Source organism: Nicotiana tabacum, chromosome 24, assembly GCF_000715075.1.
Source record: "Nicotiana tabacum cultivar K326 chromosome 24, ASM71507v2, whole genome shotgun sequence".
NCBI classification, from domain to species: Eukaryota; Viridiplantae; Streptophyta; class Magnoliopsida; order Solanales; family Solanaceae; genus Nicotiana; species Nicotiana tabacum.
The window spans coordinates 6,985,434-6,995,113 of NC_134103.1; the positions used below are offsets into that span (position 1 = coordinate 6,985,434).

The 9,680-nt window shown below is 33.1% G+C and overlaps 1 long non-coding RNA gene across 3 annotated transcripts; it reads left to right on the forward strand.

Moving 5' to 3' along the window:
* Nucleotides 1–6,583: 6,583 nt before the first annotated feature.
* LOC107809312 (uncharacterized) lies at nucleotides 6,584–9,523 on the forward strand. Of its 3 annotated transcripts, XR_012706885.1 has the most exons (5): nucleotides 6,592–6,687; nucleotides 6,939–7,091; nucleotides 7,238–7,579; nucleotides 7,662–8,258; nucleotides 8,533–9,523. It is a non-coding gene; the product is annotated as an uncharacterized LOC107809312 (long non-coding RNA). The 3 variants fall into 3 exon arrangements; XR_012706883.1 differs by lacking the exon at nucleotides 8,533–9,523 and having other exon boundaries at nucleotides 7,662–8,526; XR_012706884.1 differs by lacking the exons at nucleotides 6,939–7,091; nucleotides 8,533–9,523 and having other exon boundaries at nucleotides 6,584–6,687; nucleotides 7,662–8,526.
* The last annotated feature ends 157 nt before the right edge of the window (nucleotides 9,524–9,680 follow it).

Consider the following 9,680-nt stretch of genomic DNA (forward strand, 5'->3'; position numbering starts at 1 on the left):
CTACATTTGGCTAAAGTTGATAAATTATTTGTAGACTAAAGTAATAAAACTACCACATGCGAAGACTTTTCCCATAAATTCGGTTAAAGTTTCATGATATATATAAAGTTTTGTCAAAGTACGTGACCTTACTGAAAGCAATAACTTTTTTCTCTTCGTGCGGTATCTTTTATATAGCAATTGAAATATACAGCTAAATAGCAGAAAATAAGGAAAAGATCTATACAAGGTAAAATCTTGGATTGGCGACTTTCCAAATAAGTGTTGGACACGTTGTCAAATTATACTTTAGTTGAATGACATTAATCACCTGTGTAGGAAAGTAAGCCATTTTTCAACAGAGATTGATTTGCTTTTCTTGGACTGGATTGGATGTGAAACTGTTATATGCAATGACTAAAACATGCGGATTTCAACTTATCACAACAGTTCAACTAAACTTCCCAGCAAACTAAACTGTTGGGCAAACTACACCAAAGAACACAATACATAGTAAAATAAACACCACTGCATTTTAAACAACCATTGTTGTGCAAACTAAATTATTGTGCACAATACAGAATGCGCACAGCTTTTAGACAGAATCAATGCATACTAAATTACTGTGCAAACACCACTACATATTAAGCATCACTGCATAATAAACAATATTGTTGTGCAAACTAAACATCTGTCATATAAGTTTTACAACTACTAAAACTGCTGCCATAACTGTTGGACATAAAATAAATTGTTGTTATATAGTTTTACAGCTACTAATGTCACACCTCCTTTTTTTCCGATAAAAGATATTTGTGTTATGGATTATTGTGGGTTAAAGAGTTTTTCTAATTAAAATGATAAATTTGAGTAGGGATTATTTTATTTACAAAATCGCCACTTAGAATTGATTTTTTGGGTGTTCCAAGTCACCATTTATTTGAATCCCTAGTCAAAGAAAAGTTTGACTCTATTATTATTGATTTACAAAAATAAAGTCCGGGTAAGGAATTCTGTTGACCGGGAAGAAGATGTAAGGCATTCCCCGAGTCCCGTGGTTCTAGCACGGTCGCTTTATTGACTACATTTGGCTTATATTATTTTTGATAACCTGTGTTTTATTGGTTCTCATGTTTTACCTATGTCCGCTTTTATTGCTTGATTAGATTTATGAAAATTATCTTGAAATAAGTCACGTATACGTGTACTCATTTTTGTTTGGCGTCAAGAATCATGTCACGTGTACGTGTACATAATCAATAACACATTTATTATTATTCGAAGTTGATTGGTCAAGTCATGTGAACGCGCACTTGTATTATTTTCCTAAACTAATTTGAAATTATTGTAAGACCAAGAGTTTATGGATAGGAAATTATTTGGAAGTCGGAAAATATATTAGTTATTTAAAGTATTGAAAAGTGATCCACACTTAGAAATATTTACAACTTATTACTCTATCTTTGAAATTAGGAGACATTTATCCATTATGGAAGAATGAGCTAATTATTAATCTAGTGACAAAATTATTGGGCCTAACAGATTTATACTCAATCAAACCCATGTCTAATTCTTTCTTTCCTATTAAATGTGTCCATTAATATGACAAGATCTTCATTCTTAATTCTAAATAGCAAATCTCATTAAGATGAAATCCTATTCAAATAATCTGTTGACAAATCGCTTGAAACATGTAAAAAGAAACTACAACATGATAATGTGTATAAATAAAACAACACAAAAAATTATCACATGAACCTCTATAAGAACATCACACAAAATAATAAAATAATTAACAAAGGAAGGATAAGCAATGAACCTTTAAGCAAAAAATTTTCTTCAGAACTTGATTAATGCAAAAATAATTATGAGTCGAGCAAATACACCAAACCAAGGGCAAATCAGCAGATGAGCAGAAAATCTAGCGACGAACCTTCTAAAATTCAAGCTCGGACCAAAACTCGACTGTACCTCGTGAGGCTGCTGGTTTTTGGCGTGAGAGAGGCGACTATCAATGAAACTTCACAAGGTGTTTTTAGGCTTGAATTTTCGAAAGAAATAATGAAACGAGTAGAAATTCACTTAGTGCAGAATTTTTTTTTCTCTCTCAATTCTCTCCTATATTTTTCCTTCCTTCTCTTCTATTTATAGAAAAAAAATCAGAATTTTTTCAGATTTGTTTTAAAATTATTTTATTATTTTATTATTTTATTATTTTTAATTAAAAAGAATTCTCACTTTCTATTTTTCTTCTTTTAAAAAAAAAATAATTCACCACTTTCCTTTACTTTTATTTTTTAATTTCTCACTTTTTTTACTTTAATTTTTTTTATTTTTCACTTATTTTACTTTTCTATTTTTAATTTTCACTTATTTTACTTTTCTTTTTAAAATTTTCACTTTCTTTTACTTTTAAAAAAAAATCAGCTACCTTTACTTTTATTTTTTAATTTTATCTTTCTTTTACTTTTTATTTTTAAAAATTTTCACATTCTTTTACTTTTTTAAAAAAAAATTTCACTTTCTTTTACTTTTTTAAAAAAATAATTTCCATCTACTTTTACTTTTAATTTTTTATTCCATACTTTTAATTTTACTATTATTTTATTCCCATCTGAAAATTTAAACAATATATTAATTTTTCGGTTTTTTTTTAAATTTATTTTATTTTAAAATAAAGATAAAAAATAAAAATAATACTAATAGTAATAATTTGACCTTTTAAATTATTTTTAATTCTTACCCTATATAAAAAAAAATATAACAAACCTAAAAAAATAATATTAAATATAGTCAAAAATTAGGTACTCACAACTAAACCAAAACATGTTTGCTCCTATCATGGAGTTTGCAGTAACTAACACCAAAATACATTAAACAAGTCTTGCCAGATTTGCAACTACCTACAACAACCAAGATCCCTGGATTTGTGAGTTCCCATAGAGTTTTCTGCTCTTCAACTTCCCCACTTGCTTTTATCTTGCCACTTTCAATTGATTTTCAGTTACTACGTCTTTACCTTTCCAAGTGAGCTTAGTATGTGAGTAAGGAAGATCAGTGGAATAACTGACAACAGTAGTATGATCTCCTCTGAAAGAGGTCACTCTTGTCCCAGCTGACATCATTTGATTCTGCCTCATCGGCAGTCTTGTTTGATCTTCAGAAATAATCTTAGGCATTAAAGCAGGGTCACTTTCATGCTCACTACCATCACCAAAGGGTTATGCTTGGTGTCTTGGTACTCTAGGTGTAGGCATGAACACAAATTCACTTTCATGTTCAACTTCTTGTGTTGGTTTAGGGGTTGAACAACTAACATCCTCAACATTTCCTTTAGCACCAACTTATAATTAAAAAGAAAAACTTTTTGTTAAAGAACTGCAATTATATAAGAAGAAAGATAAGTTAAGAAGCAAATACCTTGCATGTCCTTGAATTGTGGTCCAGTTCATCACAAATGCTACATGTCATTCTAGTTCCCTTTCTTGATGCAACCCACTCTCCTTGTCTCTTGTTAACCTCATCCTTTTCCTTATTTCTTTTGACCTTTGGCTTTCCAATGGTTTTGGCAAGTGGAAGAGGTTCCATAGCGTGTTCTAGTAATACTTTCCATGACTTTTCACCTCTAATAGGAATCAACTTGGCCCTATATGTCATCAGGTAAGCGTCCTTGTTGTACCACCAACTAATTTCAGTCATTGGATCCTCTCTCTTGTATTTTAGTGTCCTGATAGCATGGGGCATGTGATACCAGTCAACTGCCAGGATCTACAAGTGCATTTCTTCTCCACTATGTTCACCCTATGTCTATCATTACCCTCAGAAATCTCATGGCCAGTTTCACCATTGAAATGAACAGTGCATAAGTTGGCAAGCTTCAAATAAACAGCATACAGCTTCATCAGTTAGGACTGAACTCACCTCCCCATGTTCTAGCTTCTTCTTCCTTCTCTCTCAATCTGTTCATGATCTTGATTCTAATATCCTCGAGCATCTTCATGATAGGCTTGCCTCTTGCTTTTAAGATTCAAGAGTTGAAGGACTCTGTAAAATTATTGTCCACCATCTGATTTTTGCACAATGTATCAAAGTATGACCTGCACCAATTATGTGGTGGATACCTAAGCAACACCCATAAACAATTCACCAATATTCTTTAATTGATCTTTAAAGTCCTCCTCATAAGTGCTCCAAGCAGACCACCATAAGCATTTCTTCATGCCTCCTGAAATTATGATCCTCTTACTCCAGTTGGCTTCAATATGTCTCACACAAAACCTGTGATTTGACAGATGGAGGACAATTCTTACTGCTTCCAACAAAACCTGCTCATGTAAATTTAAACATAATTAACTATATAATAAGGATAAAATAACTGGAATAATCAATTAAACAAAATCATAACTTGTACCTTTTGCATATCAAACATAAAGGTAATACTGGTTCCATCTTCCAAATTTAGTGAGTGTTTCAGCAGCTCCAGAAACTATGTCCATGTCAAGGTATTTTCCTTGTCAACTATAACCCAGGCCAAGTGATAGAAATGATTCATGCAGTCTTATGCAATAACAACCAATAGTTGCCCCTTGCAATGACCCTTTAAGAAAGTTCCATCTAGTCCAATGAATGGTCTCAGCCCTTGTTTGAACCCCAACTTCATTGCATTGAAGCATATGTACATTCTAAGAAATCTTCTTTTACCTCCAGCCATGGCATCTTTTGATAAATTGATAACCATATCACTACCATAATTGCTCTCCCTAATCTCATTTGCATATGCTTCTAATATATTATAGTCATCTAAAAAGCTTCCATGCAATTGCTCAAGTGCCATCCTCTTAGCCCTTTTCAATGTGGAGTTATGTACATTCAATAAAAATTAATTTTTCAAATATAGTTTCATATCCTCTATCTCATACTTGAGGTTATTCTGCACCTTACTCTTGAAATATTGAGCTAAAGTTTTTGTTTTGGCTCTAGGATTCTCAAATGCATCTTCACAATTATGCTTTGTCTTCGATGCTTTTATCTTAAAGTCGAGACCTTTCTTATCTTCAGAGATGAGGCATACAAAAGGGCAGCATGCTATACATCTATACCTTACTCTTATTTTATCACTTTTTCTAAGCTTCAGAGGTTTGGAATTTGCAATAGCATAAAAGTTCATGACTTTTCTGGCCTCATACAATTCCTTAAATGTCATAGACTTATCAAGCTCTTTGTAGTGAGTAAGATTATCATTAACTTCTTTATCCTTTTGCATCATAAGTAACTCTAATTCTTCAAAGTCATATTCACTAGCATCTGAACCATAATCTGAACTTTTATCACTATCCGATTCACAATCAGTATCTAATTCACACTAATATTCACCTGAAATTGGCTCTTTGTAGTCTCCCGTATTGAAATATCTATAATATAGACACTATAAAACAAACATAGAGGGCACACATGAATAATTTAATAACTTTGACAATAAAATATTGAACATACAATAAATTACTGTATATAGTATAGTGGAAAGATTAAAGCACACTCTTTAAGAGATAAAGTACACGTTTCTGTCGATTTCAACAACCTAACCCTACCACAATAAATTACTCAATATAATACAGTGGAAAGCAAAAAAACAATTTCTTTAGGAAATAAAGCACATGGTTCTGTTGATTTCAACAACCCAACCTTACCACACCATGATAAAATATGTGAAAAAGACACTTGCAACCAAAGAAGAGGTAGCCCTAGGGCACAAATTGACACCACATAAGAAAACAACAAAGATAACAAACAAAAAGAGTACCATACTCACATGCAAACACTATGCTTCAGAATCAAAAATACCAGTACATGACAAAACCCTAAAAAATTACAAAAAAAATGACTAATCCCTTTTTTCGAGTTAGAGACCCAATAAATGGAAGGAGAAATTACCTAACTAGCTTCAGATGATCTTCAATTTGTGGTGTTAGCCCTTGTTCGATGGTATCATCCCCTCAAGTCTCAAATCGCCTATGTTGGAAGAATAGATTTAGAAATGGGGTTTGGAGTTTTTTTTACATACTTTATACGCTTTTTAATCCTATATTTGATTGATAATCAAGTATTTTTTATACGGGTTGATGGGTTATCAGAGCAGGCTTAAGAGAGATCCGCTTATGTGGATGCCATGTCAGCTAATTAATGCCTCTAAGAAGGCTTGTGTGGGCAGCCGATAGAATAAAGAAATTATTGGTCCAGTTTGCTAACGTGGGGGATTTTAATGGCCCAATTTGCTAATGGAGGATATAATTAAGCTATATCCAATAGTTTAAGGATATTATTGGACATTTTCCTTAAATTATATACTTAGAGCCCGTTTGGACATACAATTTTTTTCCTTTTTTAAAAATTTTCTTTTGAAAACAATGTTTGGTTATCTCATTCTTACCAAATTTTTCAATTTCACTTGAAAATCCATTTTCAAATTTAAAAAACTGATTATGACCAAATTTTTAATTAAAAATGAGAATTTGCTAGTTTTTTAGTGTTACAATTTTACCCTATATTTTTAAAATTTATAAAATGACCCCAACAGTTATTAACCTACAACTACCTACAGAAACACAAAACGCATAGGTCTTCTTCTCACCAAAGTGTGCGGCTGCCTTTGCCATCCCAATCCGGCAAGGGGTTGGCATCTCCCATCAGCTGCAACGATATTCTTTGACGGTAATTGCTAAAATTTACTATTATTTGCTTGATTTGTAAGATTTTTTCATAGATTTATAAACTCTTATATGTATGTGAGTTATTTCTGCATTGCAATTTCTTTGTTTGTAACTCTTCAATTTGTGTTTGTTTGAAACTATAATTTTTTCTTTGTTTGTGGTCATATACGTTTATTATTGACTGAATAATAACTTATTTCTCCCCACTTCTACTATACTCTGAAGATTTTTTCTTTTTTCTCAATTTGCTAGAAATCTTTTATGCTTTACTTTTATTGGTCGTGTCAATTTTATTTGGTTGGTGCAACGATGGTTCGGGCTTCTTGTATTATGCACGTCACACCTGAAGCGGGCTTTGAAATTTCAGACGAAAATTCTATGACTGCTCCGCCACCGGTTAATAGGGTAACTTGATTTGAAGTTTTATTTTCCTTTTTGTTCCTACGTGCGTGCCTTCAATATTACTTATAAGGCTTATTTTCAGTTGTTATGCACTCTAAAGATGAAAACTTTCATATGCGATTGATTGTTCTATTATTGTTATATTGTAGAAACGTAAAAGAATGAATAAACCACGTGGTGCACATGCTGAAAATTGGTTGGATGAGGACACGTCGATCCTCATCCATATCCTACATGAGGATGCAAGGAAATATGGGTTCAATAGTTCAACCCTTAGTGCTCCACGATGGAGGGAAGTTATCGATGAATTTTGGATGAAATCTGGCAAGAAAGACACTTATGACGAACATCACATTAAGTTCAAATAACAAAGGTTAAGGACAAACACGAAAAACTTCAGGAACCTCCTTAATTCTTACTCCGGCTATGGTTGAGATCCTGAAAATAACACAGTTATTTGCCCAGCTGATATTTGGAAAAAACATATGCTGGTAAGTTTGTGAGATGAGTAAAAATATGTATATTGTACCTTTATGCATTTTGAACTAACATATTATTTTAAATATTTTTCAGATAATGAAAGAAAATAAAATAAATAAATATAAATACAGATACAAGGGGATTGAACACTTTGACTTGTTAGAATAGATATTTGGGAATTCATTTGCCACGGGAAGCCATGTCGTATACAGTACAACACCTGTTTCCCCTCGACCATCATATAAAGCTACTGCAACGGATAATGAACCCTTTTCTTGTGACGACTAGCCTGTTGGTACCGGGCATGTGAATATGAATACAAGTACTGGTACTAGCAGTGGGAAGCGGACTATGGCAGATACATCTTTGGAGACTGATGGTGGAACATATACACGCCGTAAAAAAGGTCGTGACTTATCATATTGCAATCAAGATTATTTTATTGGGCATTTGAAGTGGAAGAGAGACTGGAAGGAAGCAAAAGAAAAAAAGAAGGAGGAACGGGCACAAGCATCGATACCTCATGAGATTGATGTCTACTCTGAACAAGTCGTGATTACCCAGTTGCAATTTGTCATGAAAAAGTACTGTATTGATGATAAGCAAATGTCTCTAGCTGTGCCTCACTTGCTTGACCCCAGCTTTCGTAAGATGTTCGTCCATGTGGCCGAGAAGTTTCAAGCTCAATAGGTTAAGGACTTGCAGTAAATTTAAGTAACCGTGATTGTAATTTGTTATGTTGTAATCTAATGTGATGAAGCACTAAACTTTATTATTTAAGTAGTACTTTAGTTGGGTATTATTGCCGAGTGTGATATTACAACATGACGTTATCTCTTTAGTGCAATGTTCTACTCTCCATGGGCATGAAACATGACACTTTTTATGCTGATCCATCTATTTATTTTAGTTATGTTTTTTTGTAGTATAGAAACATGACAATTTATTCTTTTTTGTTTTATAGGTTGACTGTAAGGGTGGATTTAAAAGAAATGAGCATATCCAGCAGTGACACTGATTCAGACAGTGATATTGAGGATTACATGATATGTGTTGTAATTTCTAATCAGATCAGACGAGAACAACCGTTATTATCTCGCAGGCCGCAACATATATCTAGACCAGGTATGGCATAGGTTGTTGAACTTCTCCAGGGACATCACATGCGTATGTATGAATCTATGCGTTTCTATCCTGAAATATTTTGCCGGTTTATCGGAATGATACGACAAAATAATTTGTTGCCAACCGAGCATCGCACCACACGTGTTACAATTGAGGAGTCCATGGCTATTTTTCTGACTGTTGTTGCACGTAACGATAGTCAGCGCTCGGCAAGTGAATATTTTCAATATTCGCTCGAGACAATCAACCGACATGTTCGAACAGTTGCTAAAGCAATTAGCCAGAGGGAGTGAAGGAGAGCCTCGAAATGGTAAAGAGCTATTTAACTATAGGCACTCCTCTCTTCGCAATGTAATTGAAAGAACTTTTGGAGCATGGAAAAGTAGATTCAGAATACTACGACAAGGCATGAACAATTACGATATCGACACGCAAGTTTGGATTGTGATTGCTTGTGGTGTGTTGCGTAATTTTTTACATGAACATCAAAGTAGTGATGAAATATTTACAGAGTATGAACATAATGATATAGTTGTTGATGACCCCGACCAACAACCGACTGAGATTAACAATGTTGCTTCGACTTCTCGGTCAGCTGATCAAGTAATGCATGATCGACGTGAAGAGATTGTTCGTACAATGTGGGAGGACTATATTAAAGAATAACTTGTTCATGTTTATGTTGTTTTTTGGCTTAAATTCCTTCTCTGTGTATTAGTAGAATTAGAAAATGTGATATTGATTTTGCATCTTCTGTGTATTGCAGTAAAGCAGAATATGATAACAGTTAAACAATATCATTTTGATTATTTATTTCAAGTAGGATAATCAAATTGGGGTGGTTTTGATATTTTTTACAAGTTGTGAGTATAAATCATGTTTTATGGTTTTAAAAAAAAAAAGACATCCAAACATGTTACAAAAATTATAGCCAAACACAACTTCATCTTCAATTGAAATTTTAGTGAAATTCCAAATTTCATTTTT